The sequence below is a fragment of the Humulus lupulus genome, chromosome 9 (assembly GCF_963169125.1).
Source record: "Humulus lupulus chromosome 9, drHumLupu1.1, whole genome shotgun sequence".
NCBI lineage: Eukaryota > Viridiplantae > Streptophyta > Magnoliopsida > Rosales > Cannabaceae > Humulus > Humulus lupulus.
Window position 1 is genome coordinate 167,391,773 of NC_084801.1, and position 16,534 is coordinate 167,408,306.

The 16,534-nt window shown below is 39.0% G+C and overlaps 1 non-coding gene across 1 annotated transcript; it reads right to left on the reverse strand.

Annotated features, from left to right (window-relative positions):
• Positions 1-273: 273 nt before the first annotated feature.
• Positions 274-377, reverse strand: LOC133802975 (small nucleolar RNA R71). The gene has a single exon (XR_009877717.1). It is a non-coding gene; the product is annotated as a small nucleolar RNA R71 (small nucleolar RNA).
• Positions 378-16,534: the final 16,157 nt, after the last annotated feature.

A 16,534-nucleotide genomic window follows, 5' to 3' on the forward strand; every position in this document is an offset into this window, starting at 1 on the left:
CCTGCACTAATCAACATGGTGCAACAAAATCAGTTTGGGGGTCTAGCTACTGAAGACCCTAACATTCACTTGGCCATATTTCTGGAGGTATGTGCCACAGTGAAGATGAATGGCGTTACTGATGATGCCATCAGATTGCGTCTCTTCCCTTTCTCTTAGAGGGAAAGAGCCAGGAGTTGGTTGCAATCTTTGCAGCCTGGAACAATTACAACATGGGATGAGATGGCAAGAAAGTTCCTGATTAAGTTTTTCCCTCCTTCAAAGTCAGCCTAATTACGCAGCGATATTGGACAATTTCGACAGTTAGATCAAGAACCATTCTATGAGGCTTGGGAGAGGTTCAAGGAATTATTACGACATTGCCCACAGCATGGTTATCAAAATTGGATGCAAGTTCAGATTTTTTATCAAGGGTTGAATGCTCCAACACGAACAATAGTTGATGCTGCTGCAGGGGGTGCTCTATTAGCCAAGACAGCTGATGAAGCCTTCACTTTGATGGAGGAAATGGCCACCAACAGTTATCAGTGGCCTAATGAAAGGTCAGGCCCAAGGAAAGTTGCTGGGTTGTATGAAGTTGATCAGATGACAGCCCTGAATGCCCAAATTGCTGCTCTACAAACCCAAATGGCTACTCTATCAGCGCAAATAATCCAACGGTTATGGAGAGTGTAGCAGCGGCTGTTGCAATGCAGGGGCAAGAAATGAGTCCAGAACAAGCCCAGTTTATGGCAAACCGCTCCTTCCCCAATAATTACAGAAGCAACAACATGCCTAATTATTATCATCCAGGATTGCGCAACCATGAAAATTTCTCTTATGCCAATAATAAAAATGTGCTGCAACCACCTCCGGGATTCAATTCTCAACCGCAACAAGAGAAAAAGCAGTCGTTGGAAGACATTTTGGGCACTTTTATTATGGAGTCTAATAAGAGGTTTGGAAAAAATGAAGCAAGACTCGACAATATAGAAACCCATATGACTAACATGGGTGCTTCAATGAAGAAGATTGAGACTCAAGTGGGCCAATTAGCTAATGCGGTGAATTCTAATCAGAAGGGAAGTTTTCCTAGTGACACTGTGGTAAATCCAAAGGAATCATGCCAAGCAGTTTCTTTGAGAAGTGGTAAGGTGCTTGATGAGGGTAATGTTCAAGCTAGTTCAAAGGAGAAAGTTGAGCCAGTGGTACGAGAGGTAGACAAAGAAGAGAAAGCCAAGAAGCAGAGTGGAAGTGACAAGAATGACATGGAGAAAGAAAGCCTTCCAATGTATCAACCTCCCACTCCATACCCTCAACGATTTCAGAAGAAGAAATTAGACGAACAGTTTGCAAAGTTTCTAGAAATTTTCAAACGAATTCACATAAACATTCCATTTGCAGATGCTCTTGAGCAAATGCCTAATTATGTGAAATTCATGAAAGAAGTCATGTCAAAGAAAAGAAGATTAGAGGACTTTGAAACTGTGAAGTTAACAGAAGAATGCAGCGCCATCTTACAGAAGAAGTTGCCTCAAAAGGTGAAAGATCTGGGTAGCTTTACTATACCATGCACTATTGGAGGGTCATCCTTTGACAAGGCATTATGTGATCTTGGAGCGAGTATTAATTTGATGCCACTTTCAGTTTTTAAGAAGTTGGGGGTAGGAGAGGTGAAGCCCACAACCATCACTCTTCAATTAGCAGATCGGCCACTTACTTATCCTAGGGGAGTGATTGAAGACGTATTGGTTAAGGTGGACAAATTTATTTTTCCCGCTGATTTCGTGGTTTTGGATATGGAGGAGGACCATGAAATCCCCATTATTCTTGGTCGTCCATTCTTGGCTACTGGAAGAGCTCTTATTGATGTGCAAGGTGGTCATTTGACACTGAGGGTTAACAATGAAGAGGTTAAATTCAACATTTATCAAGCACTCCAGCAGCATGACAACACGAGCACATGTCACCGTGTGGATTCTATTGAGGTAGTAGTAGAAGAGACGATGAGAAAAGAATTATGTGCTGATCCTTTACAACATTGCCTTAATTCTAGTATTACTCAGGCTGATTTGAAAAAGGTGAATGGTGAGTTTGTGGGTGACGAAGTGGCTAAATGTGTGATGGTTCTCAGTGTTATTCCTCGTGCTAGTGGTATTAAAATGGAAGAAACTCTTTGTCAAGCCAAGGAAGGAGAAGTCGAGAAGGAAGTGGTGGAAAAGAAAGATTTGAAACAACTCCCAGAGCATTTGCATTATGAGTATCTAGGAGAGAATTTCACTTGCCCAGTGATCATTTCATCAAAACTCTCAGAATGTGAAATTGAAAAATTGCTAAGAGTTTTGAGGAAATATAAATCTGCCATCGGATGGGAAATTTCAGATCTGAAGGGAATAAGCCCAACTGTTTGTATGCACATGATTCTATTTGAAGAAAATTACAAGCCTTCTATTGAGCATCAAAGGCGATTGAACCCAGCCATGAAAGAAGTAGTGAGGGCAGAAGTATTGAAGCTATTGAATGCTGGGATCATTTATGCTATTTCGGATAGTAGTTGGGTTAGTCCTATGCAAGTTGTACCAAAGAAAGGGGGGATGACAGTGATCAAGAATGAAGCCAATGAATTGATTCCGACAAGAACAGTGACGGGGTGGAGAGTTTGTATTGATTACCGGAAGTTGAACAAGGCGACTAGAAATGATCATTTCCCACTTCCATTTATCGATCAGATGCTTGACCGGTTAGCTGGCTATACACATTACTGCTTCTTAGACGGATATTCAGGCTATAATCAAATAGCAATCGCTCCTGAAGATCAAGAGAAGACAACTTTCACATGTCCTTACGGCACTTTTGCTTACAGAAGGATGCCTTTCGGACTTTGTAATGCACCTGCCACTTTTCAGCGGTGTATGATGGCCATCTTCTCAGATATGGTAGAAGAGATCATGGAGGTATTTATGGACGACTTTTCTGTTTTTGGGTCATCATTCGACCAGTGCTTGCACAACTTGGCATTGGTCCTTTGTAGATGTGAAGAGAAGAACCTAGTGCTAAATTGGGAGAAGTGTCACTTCATGGTTCAAGAGGGGATTGTCTTGGGGCATCGAGTTTCGAAGGAAGGTCTTGAAGTAGATCGAGCCAAGACAGCCATCATTGAGAAGCTTCCTCCACCGGTGAATGTCAAGGGGATAAGAAGTTTTTTGGGGCATGCGAGTTTTTACAGGAGGTTTATTAAAGACTTCTCCAAAATCAGCAAGCCACTATGCAATCTCCTAGAAAAAGATACTGATTTTGTTTTCGATGAAGAGTGTAGGAAGGCATTTGAGTCGATAAAAGAGAAGTTGGTGTCAGCCCCTATTATGAGTGTCCCGAATTGGAGTCAAGCATTCGAGATTATGTGCGATGCTAGTGATTATGCGGTAGGGGCTGTGTTGGGGCAGCGAAGAGAGAAGATTTTTCGAGCAATTTATTATGCGAGCAAGACTCTTGATGATGCTCAACGAAATTACTCAACCACTGAAAAAGAACTATTAGCGGTGGTGTTTGCATGCGATAAATTCATACCATATCTCTTGTGTTCCAAAGTTATTATATACACAGACCATGCAGCACTGCGTTATTTGTTTGCAAACAAGGAGGCCAAGCCAAGACTGATACGTTGGGTATTGTTACTTCAAGAGTTTGACATTGAGATTGTGGATAAGAAAGGGAAAGAGAACTTTGTGGCAGATCATTTATCACGATTAGAGAATAAAGATGCTGAATGTAAAGACTCGATCAAAGAATTATTTCCGGATGAGTTACTGTTGGCTGTATCAACAGAACTTCCATGGTATGCCGATATCGTGAATTATCTGGTTAGTGGCAAGCTACCTCCTGATTTTAATGCACATCAAAAGAGGAAATTGATTCATGATTCTAAATACTACTTCTTTGATGATCCATACCTGTTCAAAATGAGTACGGATCGAATAATTCGTCGTTGTGTACCAATGGAAGAGACTCAATCAATAGTAGAGCAGTGTCATTCGGCACCTTACGGTGGGCACTTCGGGCCATCGCGTACAGCAGCGAAAGTTTTGCAATCGGGTTTTTATTGGCCTTCAATTTTTAAAGATTGTTACACTTTTGTCAAGACCTGTGATAGATGTCAACGAGTTGGAAATATCTCACAAAGAAACGAGATGCCCATGAATGTAATTTTAGAGGAGGAATTGTTCGATGTGTGGGGCATTGACTTCATGGGGCCCTTTCCACCATCTTTCGGGAACTTGTTTATCTTACTTGCTGTTGATTACGTTTCAAAGTGGGTCGAAGCGATAGCCACTACTACAAATGATTCCAAGGAGGTTTCTTATTTTCTGCAGAAGTTTATATTTAATCGTTTTGGAACTCCAAGAGAGATAATAAGTGATGAAGGAACACATTTCTGCAACAAGGTTATCAAACCACTCTTGATGAAATATGGAGTTCGACATAAGGTGGCTTTGGCCTATCACCCCCAGTCTAATGGCCAAGCTGAGGTATCAAACCGAGAGATCAAGTCTATCTTGGAGAAAACAGTGAATTTAAATAGAAAAGATTGGTCTCAAAAGCTTGATGACTCTTTATGGGCCTACAGGACAGCGTACAAGACTCCTCTCGGTATGTCTCCTTATCGACTAGTATTTGGCAAAGCTTGTCACTTACCAGTAGAATTGGAGCACAAGGCTTACTGGGCGATCAAGAAGCTGAATTTTGATTACCAAGCAGCGGGTGAGAAGAGGTTATTGCAGCTGAATGAAATGGAGGAGTTTCGGAATGATGCATATGAAAATGCTCGTATTTACAAGGAGAGGACAAAGAAATATCATGATCAAATGATATTAAAGCGAGAATTTGTGCCGGGACAGCAAGTTTTACTTTTCAATTCTCGTTTGAGGTTATTTCCCGGTAAGCTAAAGTCACGATGGTCTGGTCCATTTGTTATCACCAAAGTTTCTCCTTTTGGTTCTGTGGAATTAAGAAATAATGACGGTTCGCTTTTTCAAGTGAATGGACAAAGGTTGAAACATTATTTTGGTGAAATTCACAAGAACGTGGAGATGATGTATCTCCAAGACAGCAACTGAAGCGTCATCAATGTCTAGCTAAAGACGATAAATTAAGCGCTTAATGGGAGGCAACCCATTGTTTTAGTATTATTATTTTTATTTAGTTTATTTTATTTTACTTTAGTAGACTTTATTTTATTTATTTTGTAAATTTTATGTTTATTATGAGCCGTGAAAATCATGAAAAAAAGAAAGAAAAATATATATATATTATTCAAAGGGGCTACAGCGCCACTTTCATAGGGCTGCAGCGCAATTAGCGCCGCAGCGCCATCCTTAAGGGCTGCAGCGCCACACCCAAACAGAGAGGGTGTTTTTTGAGCAGCCCCAAGCGCCGCAGCGCCATCACTAGGCGCTGCAGCGCTAATTCGCGCAACAAAAATCTGGAGCTTCAGGACATATGGCGCCGCAGCGCCACAGAAAAAAAATATTTTTGGTTTTTAAATTCTTTTTGTTTCCCTCTTTCTCTCTAACCACCATTTTTCTTCTTCTCTTCCCCTACTCCGAAAAATCAATATCCCACACCCATACCTCTACTTTCTTTCCTTATTCTTCCATTTTCCAATCATCATCTTCTTCTCTTCTCCTCACCATTCCTCCATTCTCATCTATATAATCTCTCATCCCATTTTTATTTCATTTTTTTTCTTACCCTAATCATCAATACCACATCAAACTTCCATTTTGATCAAGTTTTCACTTACTCTTCTCAAGGGGGGTCGAATTCTATGAAGGGAGTAGTTCATTGAAGATCACAAGACACTCACATTCATCAAGTAAGCCATTTAATCCTCTCTTTGGAGCACTTAAGTTCTTGAATGGATATGTAATGTAAGAAGTAATTTTGATTTTGATGAATGTGTGAATTGATGTGTTGGAATTGATGATTATTGGATAGTTTTTGAAGTTCTATTGTGATTTGGGGAATTAAGATTGAGAGAAAAGTGGAAGGGAAGAGTGAGAATAATTGTTGCCCACCAAGTGTTTGAAAAATTGCCTAAGTGACTGTTCTTGGTGATTTTTGATTAATTGTCATAAGAAAGAAGTGGTGAATTACGTTTGGTGGGATTGTTTAGTTGTTAGGGGGGTTAATACGTGATTAATTGGGAGGTGAGGTATTGTTTGGGTGTTTGGGGGTTGTTCCAAGTCACCATGGGACCTAAGAGAAATAGTTCAAGACCATCATCTTCAAGACCCTCATCCTCTAGGGCACCACCATTTGATACCACCAAATTTGTAAGTAAGGAGGCGGAAGATCGATATACTTCTTTTGTGGGGAAACCGGTGCTCAAGGAAAGAGGTATTGAATATGATCCTCAACCTAGTTCGTGTGCTATCTATTAGGGGTGTTCATGGTTTGGTTTGGTGCGGTTTAGAAAATTTTTGAAACCAAACTGCTCATGCGGTTTTTTCAAAATGAAAAACCAAACCAAACCATTAAAATTAAAAAACCAAACCAAACCAAACCATAAATAAACGGTTTGGTGCGGTTTGGTTTGGTTTTAACCATATAACTAAATTATTAAAATTTAAAACTTTTTTTATTATAAAATAATTAACTAAATAATTATATTTAAATAATAATAGTTTTAGCTTTACTTTTAAGACCATAAAAGTCTACAAGAAGCTTATTGTCTTTGTTGTTGTAAGTTTAAGTATTTTGAATCATTTTATAGAAGTGAGAAAAAAAAAATGTTTACTTTCTAAACAATGTGGGACTTTACATTTCTTTTTTTTTTAGTTTTGGAAACTTGTGCGTGTATTAAATACCACTAAAAACATATCCTAAACAATTAAATTGTTTGGCTTGGATGGTTTGGTAGACTTTATATTAACTTAAGTGTAGGGGTTCAAACCTTTGAACCATCATTTCTAAAAATTATTTTTTTAGAAAAAATCACGGTTCGGTCCGGTTTAATTGGTTTTAAAAAATTAGAAACCGTGACCAAACCATTAAATTTGAGCGGTCCGGTTAAACCAAACCATCGAAAAACGGTTTCATTGGTTACGGTTTGGTGCGGTGCGGTTTGGTTCCAAACCGCGGTTTGCGGTTTATATGAACACCCCTACTATCTATGAGCCAATTAGAGCCAACATAGAAGGTAGGTAGTGGGAATCTGTTGTAAAGCAACCGGAAACTAGAATGAATATCTCTTGGGTGTATGAATTTTATGCGAATTTTCCGGAGTTGAATGAAAAGGGTGAATGTTTTGTGAGAGGAAAATGGCTACCTGTGGGGAGTTATAAGGCAATCGATAATTTTTTAAATACTAAGAGCTTTGATAACGAGCATGATGAGTACCAATTGTTTCTACAAGATCAGCATGATTATGTTCTTATAGCGGAAACATTAGGTTGCCCAGGAGCTAGAATTGCATATGCTCATTATGAGCCTAATGGGATGTTTTTATGGCAACTTAATCAAGAAGCTCGTGCATGGTTCTATTTTGTGGCAGAAAAATTGATCCCAACTAGTCATGTTAGCCATATGACGAATGACCGGATGAGGTTGGTTTTTGCTATCATGAAGGGGATGACCATCGATGTTGGACGAATTATTCGTCAGGGTATGAGGTTTGTTCTTCGTGGCACCACTATTGGGGGATTTCCATTTGGGTCATTTATCACAGATATGTGCGTCGTGTATGAAGTACCAAGGGAAAAAACTGATATAGCGGTGCCAGTCAAAGGGAAACTTACTAAAGCAAGAATTGCGCGTTATCCTAATGCATCTTTAGTAGCACCAGCCGCACCTCCACGACGACAAGGCCAACGACGAAGGCGGGAGAGTGATGATGAGGACATTGAAAATCAAGAGGATGACAGTGTTCCGGAGAATGTAGAGGGGCCAATGAATGTGGATGTTCCTTTGGCTCTTGGTGGCCCAACTGATCTTAATATGCAATACTCGCATGACATGCTGCGCTACATTGTTCAACAAAACACGATCACTCATAACTATTTGGTTGCTCGGGAGGCATATGAGCATAATCAGGTGGATCAACTAAATTTGTTGGTGGCTCAGTGGACGTTAAACAGAGGACAGAATAACTATTTCGCTTATCCCCCTCCGTTTCATGGGATGCAAGATCCACCACCGCCGCCACCACCTTCTCCTTATCCGTAAGCATGGAATTTTTGTAAGTTTCTTTCTTTTTCTTTGTAGTTATACATTGGGGACAATGTTTGTTTCAAAGTTTGGGGGAGGGATTTCTTTCGAAAGTTTTCTTTTATTTTGTAAATATGTGTTTAGAGTCGGGTTGTTGTGAGTCGTGTTTGAATCAAATCAATAATAATAGTCAAGGTTACGTAATGAATGCTATGAACATAAAGTTAGGAAATAAAACCACTTTGCATCCGTGTGCTTGATTTTGTCTGTTGCCATGATTGACTAATATATGAGGAAAGATTGAACTTTTTGCCATGATTGTTAAATTTGTGCTAATTGATTGTGTTATGCATGTTAAATGGGATTTGTGGAAAGATTTGGTTGATTACTCTAGAATTTGTGTTACTTGTTATTTGAGACGAAATCCTAGATAATGTGTGCTTAAGAAGAAGATGTAGGCAATTTTGTTTGGTCCGTTTGAGCCTTTCTAGCCAACCTGAGACAAAATTGTATCTTTAGTCACCCTAATTGATCCTAGGCCTATTTTTGTTGAAACCCCAAAATTGTTGAAACCTAACGAAAATCTTATCAAATATCCTAACCATATTAATATCATGAGCATACAAAGATAATGTGGGATGGGGTTTTGTAATGGAAAGCATTTTGGGTTTTCAAGAGAGGAAAAGATGAATGAGAGAAAGTTTCTTCTTGAAAAAAAAAAAAAGAGAAATTTTATCATGGAGATACACTCCCTTAAGGAAATATATTGTATACACAAAGACTTGGGGAGTGAGTGTTGAAAAAAAAAAGAGATAAAAAAAAAGAAAAATATATATAATAACTAAAGAAGAAACGAGGAAGAAAGAGAAATATATATATCTCATTCATGTCAAGGTTGTTCAATATGGGTGTTTGGGATTTATGTGTACATGGTTGTCTGAAAGGTTTGTATGCTTATGGTATTAGTGCCTAAATGACTTTCTTATCTACCTTACCTAAGCCATACATTGTAAGCCATTAAAGTCCAATTGATTCTTAAGCATGCGTTGTTTACATTAGTTGAGAATAATGAGTAATGAAAACTTATGGAGTAATATGGATTGTGGTATGACTGTGAGAATTTGATGTGCATAACTATGTCAATTACTTGAGTTTTAATCATTATGGTGAATAGTTAAAGGATGTGAATGATAATTAGTTGATTATGGCAATAGTTGAAATTGAAATTCTGGATTGTGTTGTTGGGATATTTCTGAAGCTTTATGTGAGCATGGTATTCAGGAAATTGAAGCTTGATTGTTATTGTTGGTTTGATTCGCATTGTGTGAGTGTGTTTAGTTGTTTATTTAGTTTTTGTTTTGAGTATTACTCGAGGGCGAGTAATTTTCAAAGTTTGGGGGAGTTTGATAAGTGAATTTTAGATTCACTTATTAGTGTCATTTTATACCTAATTTGTAGGTGTTTAGGGTGTTTTTGTTTGGTTTTATGCTTGTGTTATGTTTGTGTAGGGTCCAAGGAAAAGTGGCGAAAAATTTGTACAAAACGAAAGTGAAACGAAGAAAAATGAAAAATTCGTGAAATAGGGCTGCATCGCCATATTCAGGGGCTGCATCGCTATTTCTGGGCTGAATTAGGGCTGCAGCGCCATCCTTAAGGGCTGCAGCGCCTGACTGAAACAGAAAGCTTGTTTTTGGCAATTGTGTAGCGCATCAGCGCCTGTTTAAGGGGCTGCAGCGCCGGGTGCCGTACGGAAATTTTAAAATGCGATTTTTGAAGGACAAAAGAGGTCTTTTTGCAAGGGATATAAAAGGAAAAGTTTAATTAGGGTCTAAGGACGTTTTTTGGAGGGTTTAGATCAGAGATTAGAGGCTTGGAGAAGAAGAAGAGGCTAGACATCATCAAGATCATCACCATTACATCTAGTTTATTTCTTCTTCCTTTCATTTTTAGTTTTTTAATTATGAACAAATACATTGCTATTATGTTTATGTTTGTAATGGAGAACTAAACTCTTTTTGTGCTAGAGTATTAGATGAATCTATTTGATTATTGAATTTTGGTTTTTATTATTATTTCTATGAAGTTTTTCTCGTTTGTTCATATCTTCTTGATTTAATTTTATCATATTAATGTTTGGCCATCATTATTGTGAATTGAAATCTAGGGTTTATGCTTGAGAAAGATAAACATAGATTGGACATAAGAAGATTTGACATAGAGTGATTGTGAGATTGAGAGATTCCTTGAACTCTATGAATTTGGTTTAGAATAACTATTGCTTAATGACGTCTTGATTAATTAATAGCGAATAGAGATATCATATTGATTAATTGAGATTAATTGCATATATGCTTGAGAGAGATAAATGCATTATATTAGAATTCTAGAAATTACAAATGAGGAGAACTAATTAAAATAATAAAGAAACCATGTTCATAATTGAATAGTGAAATCATTACTCTAGTACATTTATCTTTTATTTAATCTCTTTCCAAGAGCATTAGAATTGATTATCTTGTTATTTCATATTCTTTATTTTATTGTTTGATTTATTTATTGACTTTTCTAATTAAAATTATAGACTTAACAGTAATAGTAATTAGTGAATTTAATATTTAATCCCTGTGGGTTCGACATCTTTTAATCTAAAACTATATTGCAATACACCGTACACTTGCGATAGAAAAATTCTGTATCAGTCTTCAATGGAACATCTGGTTTGTTGGTAGTCCAAGAATCATTCAGATCTTAAGGTTTTGGCTTCCAACCAGGGGGAAACCGTGGAGCTTGTAGCAACGATCTCGAGTATGGTTTCTGAGACCACAATGTGTACACAGTAAGGGTTTCTTCCCAAAAGGTTTATTTGTGTGAATAGAGGCAGCAATAGGCAATTGAAGATTGGGCAATGGTCTTTGTTTTTCCTCTTGGATTATGAGTGAAAAAACTTTGTTAATGGATGGAAGGGCCTCCATCATCAAAATATTGGAGCGAACTTGGGCATATGATTCATTTAAACCCATAAGAAAATACACATAATCTTGTTCTTACTAAGAAGGAAGAGGCTCCATCAGCGAGGGGCCGAAACATACTTAGTTCATCACAAAGAGTTTGCAAATTGGTAAAATATGTAGTAATGTCAAGATTTCCTCACTTGATATTGGAGATGGACTGCTTCAATTGATAAATCTGAGGGCCATTACTCTGGTAGTACTGGTAATGGAGGTCTTGCCACATTGCAGAGGCTCAGTCACTGTAGAGAATACTTGTAGCTATTGGAGGAGAGATAGAGTTAATGATCCAACCCATAACCATTGAGTTGCATTGAGTCCAAGAGTTGTAGTTGGGATCATTGATCATGGTGTGGGAATCGTACCAAGAACAAATCTAAACTTGTTCTTGGCCACAAGAGAAATGGTGATGGAACGAGCCCAAGAACAGTAGTTGTTGCTGCCTTTGAGGATGCTAGAGACCAAAACAACACCTGATTGATCGACATAGGGAAAAAGAATATGGATTCTCATGTAATGACCCACTACTCTAGACTAATTGGACCATTAACGAAACTATACATAAAATCCTTAAAAGAACTTACATTTGCGAAAATACCATAATTTTATTAAGTAACTTATAAAAATAAGAGGTACTTTACAAAGTAAATACCAAAACGGACATGGGATCCCATTGTCTTTAAAACAAAAACATAATTTAAAATAATAAGACATTACATAATTAGTGCGGAAAATACATGTAAAAAGACATAAAACCGAAACTACATCCTCGAATCGAATAACGCTCGGCCCCTTGACTCCATTCACCATCGATACACATCCTCCAAGCGTCACGAATCTTACCGCCTCTAAAGCTTATTTTCCTGCACATAAAACAAAAAGGAATGAGCCTAATGCCCAGCAAGGAAAATCTATCACATAGTCATACACATAATTTCATAAGAAACATAAAGACTTAACATAATACATATAACATACACTTATTATAATGGCCATTATTACTTGGGGTCCCATAGACTAAACAAGCATATGCCCATGGGATTAGTGGGGTCCTACTAGCTAAGTAGGTCATATGCCCATAACCCATTTGGGGTCTTGTTAGTCATATGGGTCATATGCCCAAGCCTACAAACATACATACATATCATAACACATTAATAACATAAAACATATAGATAACATAAGCACATAACATATTGATTCTAGCCTATTTTCCTTACCAAAGTTACCGGGATATATTGGACTGAGTTGGGACTTTTTGGAACACTCCTAAAACCATAATGAACAAGAGTGAGTTGAAAGAAGAAGAAGAAATGAAAGAGATGGAAAGACTAAACCATAAAAACATACTTACCGACTTATATGCTTAAGAACTTGGATTCCCTAACCAAAATAAGAATGAGGTTAGGGGACTGAGTAGAAGGTTTTGAGAAAGGAAATAACATGAAATAAATGAAATAGAGTTTTGGGTTTACCTCAAAGATTTGCAAGATCAATCTAACCTCCACCGAAATACTATAGAACTCACTTCCCAAAGTGTTTGATAAGCTTATGATGTTTAAGCTTATAGTTTTTCCCAAACCAAGCGTTTACACTCTCACACTCACTTAACACTAGCAGCTTCTGAACTTTAGAGCAAATGGTGAATAATGGCTGGGTACTAGGTCCTATTTATAGAGTTTGGGAATGAAAGTATCTTGATTTTACTTGAATAAAAATAATGGCTTTTTAGATGAAAATCATTTGAATAATCGTTCAGCAGAGGCTGAAGACTCGTTCAAAAGATGCTGGACTGTTGAAGGAGTTTGAATGGCTGAAAGGAAATGAATTCAAAAGTATTTGAATTTATGCTGGAGGAGGCGATATATCTCCCCCTATAGGCGATATATCGCCTGGACCATTGTTCCCGAGGCGACCGTGCATCGATTCGTGTTTTCCGTATCTACGTGCTGCGATATATCGCCCCCTATAGCTGCGATATATCGGCATACGCTGAATATTTAAACACAAAATTACACATTTTTAGCTAAGTTTGAATGGAGTAAACAGCCTTGACTAAGCCTTCAACGTACTCAAAGCTGCTGACTGACCCTATAACATTCAAACTTTACTCCTTATTATATTTAATCCTCAAAAATCTTTAATCCTTAATCACCATTCATAACATGTGCTTAAAATCCTATTGGTTGATTTCTAAACCTTATAATATAGTAAATATAATCCTTAATATCAGTCACATAATCAAACCTTAGGTTATACTTAATATTCTTAAACTATAGGTTAAACTTAGAAAATCTATAAGTACTACTATGAGTGTCCAAATAATTCCCGGTCTGAACCAAAAATCCATAGTAACAAAGATAACACTAAACATACTATAATACTACTAAACAATTAGCTAAGTAAAGTTCTTGGACTCTACAATTCTCCCCTACTAAAAAGAATTTCGTCCTCGAAATTTACTTACCAAATAACTCCGGATACCGGCTCTGCATGTCCTCTTCCAACTCCCATGTTGCCTCGCGTTCAGAACTATTGCTCCATAGGACTCTAACTATAGGAAAGCTCTTGGACCGTAACTGCTTCATCCCTCTATCTAGGATGCTAACCGGTCGTTCCTCGTAACTTAAGTCTTTCTGGAGCGCTATGGTATCGTACTTGAGGACGTGAGATAGGTCTGACACATATTTGCGTAGCATCGAAATGTGGAAGACGTTGTGACTATCGGCTAGTGCTGGCGGTAGGGCTAGTCTATACGCAACTGGTCCCACTTTGTCCAATATCTCAAAAGGACCTATGAATCGGGGACTGAGGTTGCCTTTCTTCCCGAACCGCTTGACACCCTTCATAGGAGATATCTTCAGGAAGACTTGATCACCAACTTGGAACTCCACATCGCGTCGCTTGGTATCCGCATAGCTCTTCTGACGGCTTTGAGCAGCAAGCATACGCTGTCTAATAAGCGTTACTGCTTCTTGAGCTTGCCTAACAGCTTCGGGCCCTAGAAGTTGCCTTTCTCCTACCTCGTCCCAGTGCAATGGTGATCGGCACCTTCTTCCATATAGAAACTCATAAGGTGCCATCTCGATCGTCGACTGATAGCTGTTGTTGTACGAGAACTCGATCAGCGGTAAGTACTTGTTCCACGATCCTCCGAAATCAAGTACACATGCGCGTAGCATATCCTCTAAAATTTGAATCGTACGCTCGGACTGCCCATCTGTCTGAGGATGGAAAGCTGTACTAAGACTTAACTTAGTACCCATGGCTTGCTGTAAGCTTCTCCAAAATCTTGACGTAAACACTGATCCTCTATCTGATACTATCGTCTTGGGGATTCCATGCAATCGTACAATCTCTTGGATGTAGATGTCTGCATATTGGTCTGCCGTATAAGAAGTCTTAACAGGCAGAAAATGAGCCGACTTGGTTAGTCTATCTATGACTATCCAAGCAGAATCATGCTGCTTATTCGTCTTTGGTAGACCCGTCACGAAGTCCATGGCTATATCGTCCCACTTCCATTCTGGTATGCTAAGCGGTTGCAATAATCCTGCAGGCCACTGATGCTCTGCTTTCACTTGCTGGCATACCAGACACTTAGATACATACTCCGCTATGTCCTTCTTCATCCCTGGCCACCAATAGACTGCCTTGATGTCATGAGTCATCTTGGTAGACCCTGGATGAACTGAGTACGGGGTGCTGTGCGCTTCTTCTAGGATCGTCTTCTTAATACTTTGATCGTCTGGCACACATACCCGATCCTTATATTTCAATAAACCTTGACTGGATATTGAGAAATCTGTAGTCTTGCCTTCTCTGACTACATCCATGTGTGTTGCTAGTGTGCTATCATGTCTCTGACCAATCCGTATGTCCTCTAGCAGATTTGATTGGATAGACAAGTTAGCCAGCTTGCCTACAACCATTTCTATTCCAGCACTGATAAGCTCCTGCTGTAGTGGCTTTTCTATCCCGGATAAGGCTACTAAGTTCCCATAATTTTTCCGGCTAAGTGCATTGGCAACTACATTCGCTTTCCCTGGGTGGTATAGGATTTCGCAGTCGTAATCCTTTACTAATTCCAACCACCGACGCTGCCTCATGTTAAGCTCCTTTTGAGTAAAGAAGTATTTTAAACTTTTGTGGTCCGTATAAATCTCGCACCATTCTCCGTAAAGATAATGGCGCCAGATTTTTAACGCAAAGACCACCGCTGCCAACTCCATATCGTGAGTTGGATAGCGTTGTTCATACTCCTTTAACTGACGTGAGGCGTAGGCTATCACCTTGTCATTTTGCATCAGTACGCATCCCAATCCTAACTTTGATGCATCACAGTAGACAACGAACTTGTCGTTGGGTGTTGGGACACTAAGTACTGGTGTTGAGCAAAGCTTATCCTTAAGCAACTGGAAGCTTTCCTCACACTTATCATTCCAGTTAAACTTTTGTTGCTTCCGGGTCAGGTTGGTGAGTGGAGTGGCTATCTTAGAAAAGCCCTCTACAAACTTTCTATAGTAACCTGCTAGCCCTAAGAAGCTTCTTACTTCCGACGCGTTCTTTGGTCTAGGCCAATCCTTCACGGCCTCTACCTTCGATGGATCCACTGCAACTCCGTCTTTCGATATGATGTGCCCGAGGAACGCCACTTGTGAGAGCCAAAACTCGCATTTCTTGAACTTCGCGTAGAGTTGGTGCTCCTTCAATCGCGTCAAAATCATCCTCAAGTGTTCCTCGTGCTCCACTTCATCCTTGGAGTAAATTAAAATGTCGTCGATGAACACAACGATGAATTTATCCAAGTAGTCTTTGAAGACCCTATTCATTAATTCCATAAACGCGGCTGGCGCGTTAGTAAGACCAAAAGACATAACCAAGAACTCGTAATGTCCATAACGAGTCCTAAAGGCTGTCTTAGGGATATCTTCTCCCTTTACCTTGAGCTGATGATACCCGGACCATAAATCGATCTTAGAAAATACAGTCGCGCCTCGGAGTTGATCAAACAAATCATCAATCCGAGGTAGCGGGTATTTGTTCTTAATTGTTACTTTATTCAGCTCACGGTAGTCTATGCACATGCGCATACTTCCGTCCTTCTTCTTCACGAACAGTACCGGAGCTCCCCATGGTGAATGGCTTGGCCTAATGAAACCCAAGTCTAGGAGTTCTTGTAGCTGTGTCTTTAACTCCTTGAGTTCCGTAGGTGCCATCCGGTATGGTGCCTTAGAGATAGGCTCAGTGCCCGGTACTAATTCTATCGTGAAGTCTATTTCTCTAGTTGGCGGCAATCCTGGCAAGTCATCGGGGAAAACTTCTGGAAAATCTTGTATGAC